Below are 10,047 nucleotides of genomic sequence, written 5' to 3'. Positions count from 1 at the left end.
GAGGAAGAAAACACTTCTTTAGCCAGGCTGACAGATTGGGCAGCAGTTCACAATGCCCAACTCAACATGACCTAAATATATATATATATATATAAAAGGCATGCAAGAAAGGATTTTTTCAGTCTGAGAACAGGTCAGAAATTGTCACAAATCAGCCACAAGAGAGCTCTGACACAAGACAAAATCTAGCTGTGAGTGAACTGATGTAGGACATCACCCTGATGCTAAGCCAAACATACATAGCTGCTAATTCAGTACCAGGAATCCAGCTAGAGGTCTCTTACATGAGCCGTAAAATTGGATTTAAAAAAAAAAAAATGTATCACACTCTCATGTTGCCCTCTGCTTCCCCAGAACAAACCACTCTGGGGAAGCCAATGCAAAATCATATTCTTGTATGCAAGCTTTCCTCCTCTGCTGGACTGTTATCCCAGGGCTCAGATTTGAGTCACAGGGTCCTGTCATGAGTTTATGGCATGCTGGGAGAAATATTGGTCTTCCCCTCTTCCCACTCCCATTCTCATTTAACTACAGCATATTCCAGTTCTTGCACAATCAGTGCTGCATAAGTGAAAAAGGGTTCCCATAAGTACTAGGGAAAGTGATGAAAGCAATGTAATTGGTCTATCTAGATTAATGGTCCCAGCACATACAGCATGTTTTATACTAAATCACAGAGGTAAGTTTATACAGTATCTGAGAAGAATTTGCAAGCAGACATAACACACAGATTTCATCTAACACTCAACTACCTTGTATTTTATCACTGACATTGACTTCAGGTTACTGCTGAGAGATGGGCAGATATGGTGAGAGCAGGAGATCAGGCACAAGTTACCACTGAAGTCGGCACAGATGTACTGCATCCCAAATTCTGCCCTTGCAAACTGTGTCCTCATGGAGTAAAAAATACAGAGAGAAGCCTAGCTAGATGTGGAGATCTCCTCCAGCCACCCACTAGGGTAAGACCTGGAACACAACAGCAACACTCCCAACATTGTATGTAACTGTATCAGATGCAAGATTTAACAGTTGGCTAGTTAGGATAAGAGCAAGCAACAACAACAAATTTTACTTCCTTCCCTATAATCAAAGGTCTTCTCAGACTCCTTGTGTTATTTTTCCCCTAGTGAAAGCATTCAGACCTATGCTGGAGTAACAGAGAATAGACAGCCTATAGCTCTCATATAATTATCAGTTGTCATCTCATCGGAAAGAAAGGCTCCTGCTGTGTCAGAGGTACAATTAACTTGTTCTTCTCTAGCAAGGGCACTGCATGAGTGAAATGGTTTGGAGGCTCTTCTTTCTCCCAGCAAACACAGGACAAAGCTGTGCTCTCAGTTCAAACCTGGGAACGGCTCTAACTGTTTTTATCTTAGTCTCAGTCCTTCAATATTACTGTCATTGATTTGTACAGAAAATCAGTTGTTACCCTAGAGCCTTAGACTACAGTTAGTGCTGCAGCTCTATGTGTCCTGCTCGGTGGATAGCATTTACACATACTTCAACCTAGGACACAGCTAGACTGTTGAGGGTAAACTGCACTGTGCTTCTACAGATCTACAGTTTGTGGATGGTCCGCTCAGATTCACAGGTCTCTGCAGTACCCCATTCACAAGAAAACATGTTCAAACAGACACAGAAGCTTCAAATCATGCAGCCAGAAATGCTGGCATTACACAATTTGCTTTAATTTCATCTCACCATGACATACAATAAACATAATTTGGCCTATATGACACAAGCAAACATTATCTCTGCTCCTGCAGCTGATCGAATCTGTACTGTCATTTCACAGGCTCCTGAAAAGTCCCTGTGAACTCTGATCTCACTGAGTGCTCAACAGTGGCTCTCCAGAGTATCACACTGCATGACAGATTAATGCCCCATACTTATCCGAAAACATTAGACCAACACCTTCGGGGAGCATCTGGACTGTCCAGTGCAACCTATGTGCCCTGTATACAGGCTCAGCACTGATGCGGATTTTGCCCTTTACAGCTTTTGGAAATAAGACAGGGAAGCAGAGGCACAAAATACTGCAAACTCATGGCTTGTTCAGAGCAAATAATGAAGGGTGAAGTGTAAGAACCTGAGGAGAATGGAATATTCAGAGGGTCAGGTGGCAGTAATAAAACATCACACTTTGAATTACTATTGAACAGAACAATTTATCAGATACTCTTAGTAAACTGTAATACCGGTTCCATTTCTCCACACAGAAATAAACTCGTTACATACCAATTGCTGAGCAGATAGGCATCTACAGCCAGTGCAGACCAGTGACAAAGCTACCATACATCAACTACTCCTGGTCTTCAAAAGGACAAAATTTACACATTAGACAATGTCAAGATAAAGCACTGATTAAATAAAAGAGACAGTCGACGCAAATTCTGCTTAGCATTTTTCACCTCACTTCATAAAGAGAATGGAATAAACTCCAGACCTGCCAAAAGAAGAAAGGAAATATGCCAAAGAAATCACCACCTAGAACATAGCATACAGCCAGCAAGTTCAAATTCTGACAAGAGAAAAAAGGCAGCAGCAAATCCTGTGAAAATAACTCACCAGTAAAGATTTGGAATGAGGGAAAAGACTTTAAGCATGGGCCACTGAAGTTGAGCACAAACAGGGATCAGTGACACTAAAATCATGGAACTAATGTAAAATATTTACTCTCAGAAGCAGAAAAAAAAAAAGACATAGAGTCTTAAAAGTGCTGTGTATTTCTAAAGCACTGGACTGCTGATGCAGTCGGAATACTGGGCAAGCAAGGGCAAACCCTACCTGTCTATTAAGAAGGTTGTGTCTAGAGTTCACAAAGGATGGGACAAAGCACTCCGGGCATACCTGCGACGACGTTCCCTGGAGCTGCTGTCCTTTGGCTCTGCTACTTTCAGGCATAGCCAGAAAAGCAAAAGTGTGAATGAAGTGAAACTCTGGACCCACAGTTAGGGTCATAGACATAACGATACCGATCACTAAAGGTTTCAAAAGCATGGCTGACATATGCTGCTTTTTCCTGTGCAGGGCTGTGAGGCTGGAGCCAGCTGCTTAAGGACTTCTGCACAGCACAGCAGGTCTCAGCTGGGCTGGCACCCACCCCTTTGACTGTCTCCTGTGCACAAAAAGGGGGAAATTCCTGGTCAGGCAGAGAGCTTGGGCAGTTTTTCCACAACAGCTGTTCATACCTGCATCTCTAAGAAGAAAGATAAAGAGAACTGTAAATATTTAAAATAGCATTTATTAATCATCTCCTTGTTTCTTCTGCATAAATGTTACATAACTGCTTTGGGAATAGGGCTCTGAGTTTTAAGCATAAACTGGTACAACTCCTTTTACTCTAATAGAACCATTCCAGGCCCTGTTCCAATCTCAGAATGGCATCAATCAGAATTTCATCAAAGCTCAGAAAGTTACACCAATGCTAGCATAATGGAGAACAGAGTTAGACCCTTGAAATATCCCTCAATCTAAGGGAATAAAAATCCTAAACACAATTTGCTCATCTGATAATATGCAAAGAGAAATTCTAAATTTCTCCAGGGGGTTTTCCATGAGGTCACTAAAGCCTCTGTTTTCTTTTATTCACATTCCCAGCATTTTCAAGAGTGTCAGAAGACGGAAAGGTTCTCCCTGTTGTTATCTCTTTTATGCCAATAAAAAATAGAATATGAGGCTTCTGGGATTTTCAGCACTGAAGACCAAATATAGTCAGTCTAAGATGAAACTTCTTTGCTTTTGTTTGAAAAGATCAGTGAAATCTTACCACAAGGACAAAGACAATGAGAAGATTTAAACAAGTGCTCAGTTTGCATTTAAGTTTTAATTCAGAGCTCACAAGCATTTTGGTCCAGGTTTGGTTGAGCCCAGTTCAGATAAAATTGTGAATCTTGCATACAATCAGGACTGTATCTTCTTTCCCTGCCACAGACACATCTACTCTTTCTGTAAAGATGCAGACTTCAGCTAGGAATAAGCTTTTGTTCTTCCTGAACAAGAAATTAAAGCAAGAACAAGAAGATCTGGGTTTAAGCAGTCAGTAGAGGTTACAAATCACAGTTGTCATTGGTAAGAAAAAGTGAACAACACAGAAAGACATCTACAATAAATGCAGTGGTCGCATGTGTGTTCAGCTACTGCTCATTAGTCTTTTGCATTTAGTACAGCACAGAAATCTGCTGATACCCTTTGAGACAGTATTTCCATCCTTCTCCCCCGTCATTCACTACAACTCATCCATTAGCATCTCTGCTGAATGCCCTTTAGCTGATTTGAAAGTGTCAGGACTGATTGTTTGCTGGGTCTGTCCCATAATTTTAAAATCCAAGTCAATTTTAAATACACTGAACAGACACCAGGAAAGGTACCTTATTCTCTTCCGCTCTATCCCAATGATTCTGAGGCTTATTAATTTTCTTTGCATCAATTTTTAGCTCTGTTCTAACCACCATGTTCCTTGGTAAAGGATGCTCTTCTAAATACATGTCTGATCCTCTTCCCCTCCTCTTCAGGTAACAAGTATGTTAGGCTCTGATCCAGCCATCCTCTGTGGACACAGGGAGCCCTTCTAAAGTCAATGGAGCTCCACAAAGGTGCAGAGTGATGCAAGGTTTTGCACTTTCATTATTATTTCCATTTGTTTGAGGAAATTTCCTACTGGCCACCTCAATAGACTAGTGGACTTTTCAAGCATTCAGAGAGGAGCCCACGCAGAACAAGCCAAGACTCGGGTACATCTAAACTTTACCACCTGACTTATGTACGCTGATGGACTAGACTGTGTCATACTCAGCCACATTAATACATGCTCAGTCTTTCCATGGAAAGCAAACACAGACCTAACCCTGAACTGCAGTGTAGGACATGGTCTGACTCCACATAATGGCTGGGTTTGCTCTCTTCAGCATGAGCAACATACTCATAAAGAGCACTAGGGAAGACTGTGGCAGATGACCACTCTTTGGCCATCTTTTTCTAACATTACAGACTGGTTTTCAAGCAATTGGTCAAGCTCTGTTCATGAACACTCAGACCAGGCAGTGAAATGGAAAAGCAACTATATGTCCACTTCAGTAATGTACATTCAGTCTTTTTATAACAGGAGAAAATAAGAAAATGAGAATGAGGAGAAAATGCATATAAGAAAAAGCCATTTAAAGACAACAAGAGTCATGAGAGTTACAGACAATTTGGCCAATTTCCTGCCAGATACAGATATGACACTTTCACACAACATGCTGTTGTGCTGACAAACCCATCACTGCAACAAACTGTCAAAATATGTTGACACACCTTCATGTAGTGAGTAGGGACCTGTTTATTTTATTGTTAATCCTCCTACTGTAATTAAGCTTGATGGAATTGTGTTTGTCCTTTTGTTCCCAACGCACAGATTATCCAACATGCAGATAAGGCCCCAATTCGAGGATGCTGTCTAGATGGTGGAGGTGATTTTCAGGTCTGGATAAACAAAGCTGTTCACACTTTCGAACTCCAGGGTCTGAGCTCTCTCTGAAATCCCACAGAAGACAGGAACTTCATGAAGAGTTCCGAACCTACACTAGATAGGAAAGATTTAAGGGCAGAAAGGTGCATGATAACAGTTACTATAAAGACTGCAGTACTGCCAACAGCCTCAAAGTAGGGCTACAGGTAGCAAAAGGAAATTAAGAGACTGACACAGATACAGAAAACAGACACACAGATATAGAAAACAGACAGGAGAGGAAACAAAACATGAAGGAAAAGATCAGCAACGTGTTGAGCATGTGCTTTTCACTAAGCGCACGAACAGCTGCACAGACACCAGTAAGATTGCTCAGTTTCTTAGGTCTCTGCCCTTAAAGTCTGCAAGACTTTACTATGAAAGTAGTGCACGCAATCTGTATACTTGGGCGAGCCAGCAGAGAATTTCCTGCATATATTTTCATTTTTCTCAGTTATTTTGATTAACCTGATTGCTCTTTACTGCAAAGAGCAGAGCTCTCAGGAAACCAGGAAGTATCTATGAGGCTCATCTTAGGTGTGATGTATTCAAGCACTTTTTCTGCACCTGGGTTATTTTAAAAGGTCAGATATAATTGCAAAGGGTAGATGTAGGGTATCTGTATCAGAAATCTTCTCTTACATATTTTATTTTCTGGCATGTATATGTGAGCTTCGCTACTGCTGTCTGTGATTAAGGTGGATCTCAGAGATCCTTAAAGCAGCTAAAGAGCAGTTTATTTTTCCAAATAAAAAGATGATTCCTATCTTTCACTTGAATGTATTTATTTTAAATATTTGAATGTTTTATGCCAAACAAGAGGAGTCAACGGCTTGAGTCACAGTGGCTAGCTTGGGCTGTTGGCAACCAGAGCCCTCAGTTTAATCAGAAATCACTGCCAAGGAACAGACAGTGTTTGTTTCCAGAGGAAGTAGGTTGTCAGAATATTTTGTGTTATCATTTAGTCTGACAGCATTATCTCAAAGTGTTGACTCAGACCTGCCTTAAAGATATACTTTGGAACATCTTGATCAGCGAGCTAATTTCCTTCCCAGCCCTGCTCTGCTATTCAGAATCTCACCTTGCAGTTTTTAGCCTCAATTCAGCACAACCGTAGAGCATGTGCTTCAACGGAAGAAGCAGGCTCATGGTGTGTTCCTACTATTCTCAACTGCCCAACAGAACAGTTTTCTTAAACAGGCCACAAATAGTCCCACTGAAGTCAGGGTTACTCATGCACAGAGCCAAGCATGTGCTTAAATGCCAGTTCAAAATTTTACAGTTCAGATTTTTTTTTCAAACCCTCCGTCTGTCAACACAAGCTTCTGGTTATCCATTTTCTGTTTCCTAGCCTTATCCCCTTAGAGTTCTCTCTTGAAGAGGTAGCCCTTGGCTCATCAGCAATATTATGCTATAGCTTGGAAAGACTGATTTAATAATATCTCAGCATTCCTGACAGGTTTCTAGCCTAGCCTTAAATATCTAAAAATTTTACAACTACTCCCAGCAGCTTCTTCCACTGCTTATCTCTCCTCACAGATAATAAAACAGAATCAAACAATAAATTAACCTCCCTTCTGGAAAAGGGAACAGTGAATGGAAATGATAGAGTTCTACTCTGCTTTTAGAATTTGAATAATGAAATGTACATCTGCTGTGGAATTCTACAGCACACTTAAAACCTTAGAAAGCTGTCAGTTTTTGCATCCCTCGTGTTTTCAGATTAACTTCCAGAGAATTCTGTTAAAACGGATGCCCCCAATTATACAGGACTTCTTGAAGGAAAAAAAAAAAAAAGGCTTAAGTTCAACAAATCACTGCTATATGCATTCAATTTGAACATTTTATTTAACTCCATTCCTGTTCAACAGAAATCATCAATGCTTTTATCTTCATACACCTAGATCCTACTAACATCACTGGGATGTGAGCACATACCTAAGCACAACTGAAGGTTATGGTTTTTCCTCTCATTCATTGCCTTTATCAATGGTATAAATTCTGCCACACATATCAGGCTATCCATCAGTGTCTGACTGTACTTATGCAGCAGAGAAGCAGTTGTTCAGGCTGTACCAGACTTCCTTCCAACAATGCTGTCTGTCCTTAAAGAGATCTTCCCCTGCCTTTTAGAAACCTAACACCTTTTTCTTTTTTTTTTTTTGCTTTTTCTTTGTATTGACAGATTTTCAGCGCAAGTAACTGAGCTTCTTAGCAAGTGTGCCAGCATCATGAACTCTGCAACTGCAGCACTGTAGTATCAGTGAAACATCAGAAGCTCCTGGTTGCACATGGAACATCAGCTCAGCTTTCAGAACAAATGTGTTTCTCGTTTTTCCTCACTCTAGGAAGCCATCAGTAGCATGACTGGGGCTGGCCATATACAAAGTTGCTGTGCCAGGCTAATACACCGTTACACATAACCAGACATATTCCAGATCAGCCCTGTCACCTCTTTGACTCTCTCATAAGCTACAATTCAGTCTCAGCACATGGCAGTGAAAGGCTGTACCAAGGACAACTCTACTGAGGTGCTGTATAGACCCTTCTTGATTAAAGATTTCCACAGCGCTGGCAAATCCTTTTTTCTTATCCAGCTACCTTAAACTCAAATTTTCAAACTAATTCCACAGTCGGCTTTGGCAAGAAATCTTTACTGCAAGCAAAAACATAAAACACTTCACAGTTTTAGGTTATTCTTAACTTGGGTAACTTTGCACCAGCATCTTTATTTCCCTTCCCCACTACTCTTGTGAATAGTATTTCAAAAAGTAACAAATTAGGAATTATTACAAGATGATGAGTCACTCAACAGAGCCCAGGAAAATCTGATGCATTTTTTGACTGTTTCCTCCATGACCATGAGCTCTACTGTGCAAACCAATGTCATGACTCTCACTGATACAGGTTTTTACCACCTTTAAGCTTGTATCCAATCATAAGAACACAGGGGAGCTGTCTTCTCTGGTATGAGCTTAGTTGATAAGTGTTCCACTAAACACTTCTTGTTATTGCACAGATTTCAGTATTGGGGAACCACCTTGCAATTAATAAGAATCAATGATAACCTCTTTTACAAGAAAGCAAAAAAATGTCTGCAGGAGACAGTTTCCCCTGAAACAACATGGTGTTATCATTTATTATTTGCCATGTGTTTGTGCCAAGAGGTTCTAAAGTACAGTCCACCCCAGGCTGTATAAACGCTGACCAAAGTTCCTCTCATAACCCAACTCATATACAGGAAGACTATACCCAAGAGGAGACAAAATCCTGAATTTAGTGAGTTTCTCAGGAGTCATTTGCAATTTTGGGTATGCTGAACTAGGCATTTAAGAGAATTAAGTTTCAGGATTGTTGAGCATTTTACCCCAAAAGAAAAATGGAATCTGGTGCTGTCTCTCTGCCTACAGGGCTGGGGTGAGTAATTGCTCATGGATGCTTCTGCAAGTCGCTGAGAGATTTCAAATCCCCTTCTCCGACACCTGTGCAACTCTCTTTGATGTCTACAAACAGTGCTAAGAGGACAACGTGCTCTGAGCATGATAAAACCTGTCTTCCAAAGCCACCAGCTAGTGTATTGCACTGTTGCATTCAGCAAAGAGGAAAAAAAAGAGGGATGAGAGCAGCACTGCTATCTACCACTCCAAGACACTCTCTTGTAACAACACTTGCAGAGCGAGAGCCAAGGCTGTAGGAATCTAAGCCTTCATTTTAGATCTCCTACCATGTGGCAGACCCTGAATATTCATTACCTATTAAAAGCTTTGAAAGTGTAAATTCATCCCACAATCAAGTGAACTGATTTATTCACACAGCTGAGTCACACTCATTTACAGCCTGTGACCTAAATCTACTAATCCAGCACACACACACACCCCAAAAAAGGTCTTTTTTTAAACTTTGGTAATATTAGTTGAACAAAGGTGAATATTTTAAAATTGTGTGTGGTGTTTCTTTCAAGCAGTGGCTGACACAGAGCTCAGCACTGTACTAAGCCTGCCTTCCTTGCTGGTCCCAATAAGTGGTGCAGATATTGCTTACGTTATTTGGCATGTAGTGACCCATTTAACGGAGACTTCACAAAGTCTTCATGGGAATCACATCAGCTCTTTAATAACAGCCTCTGAAGTGTCAAGCAGCAAATATCATGGAAACCTCACCTAAAGGGAACAATAACTCCCTTATCAACAATAGAAAACACAACAGCCAGTTCTGACAGTGGGGAAAATTGCTCTGTTGAGCACAATATGTTATTGGGTCTAGCACCTCCTGAATCTTTTCCTAGGGCCAAAGTAAAATTTTGATAAGCCTTTGCTGTACTTGGGAAATAAAACCACATTTTCAAAAATGACTGAAGCTTTTTGGAGCCACTGACTTTCAACAGAATTAGAGAAACATTAAATACAGTTTGGGGGGTTACATTTAAAATGCCATCAAAATTTTGATAGCTTCTTTTTCCCTCCCCTTCTGATAGCCTATGACATTCCCTGAGTTCATCGCTGATATCATAAATAGCCCCATGAGCTGCTGAAGGAAGAACAAGTTTTTGAAAGGTT

The sequence above is a fragment of the Charadrius vociferus genome, unplaced genomic scaffold (genome assembly GCF_000708025.1).
Source record: "Charadrius vociferus isolate BGI_N301 unplaced genomic scaffold, ASM70802v2 scaffold662, whole genome shotgun sequence".
Taxonomy (NCBI): domain Eukaryota; kingdom Metazoa; phylum Chordata; class Aves; order Charadriiformes; family Charadriidae; genus Charadrius; species Charadrius vociferus.
The sequence above is the reverse complement of the archived record's forward strand: the minus strand, read 5'-3'. Positions refer to the sequence as shown.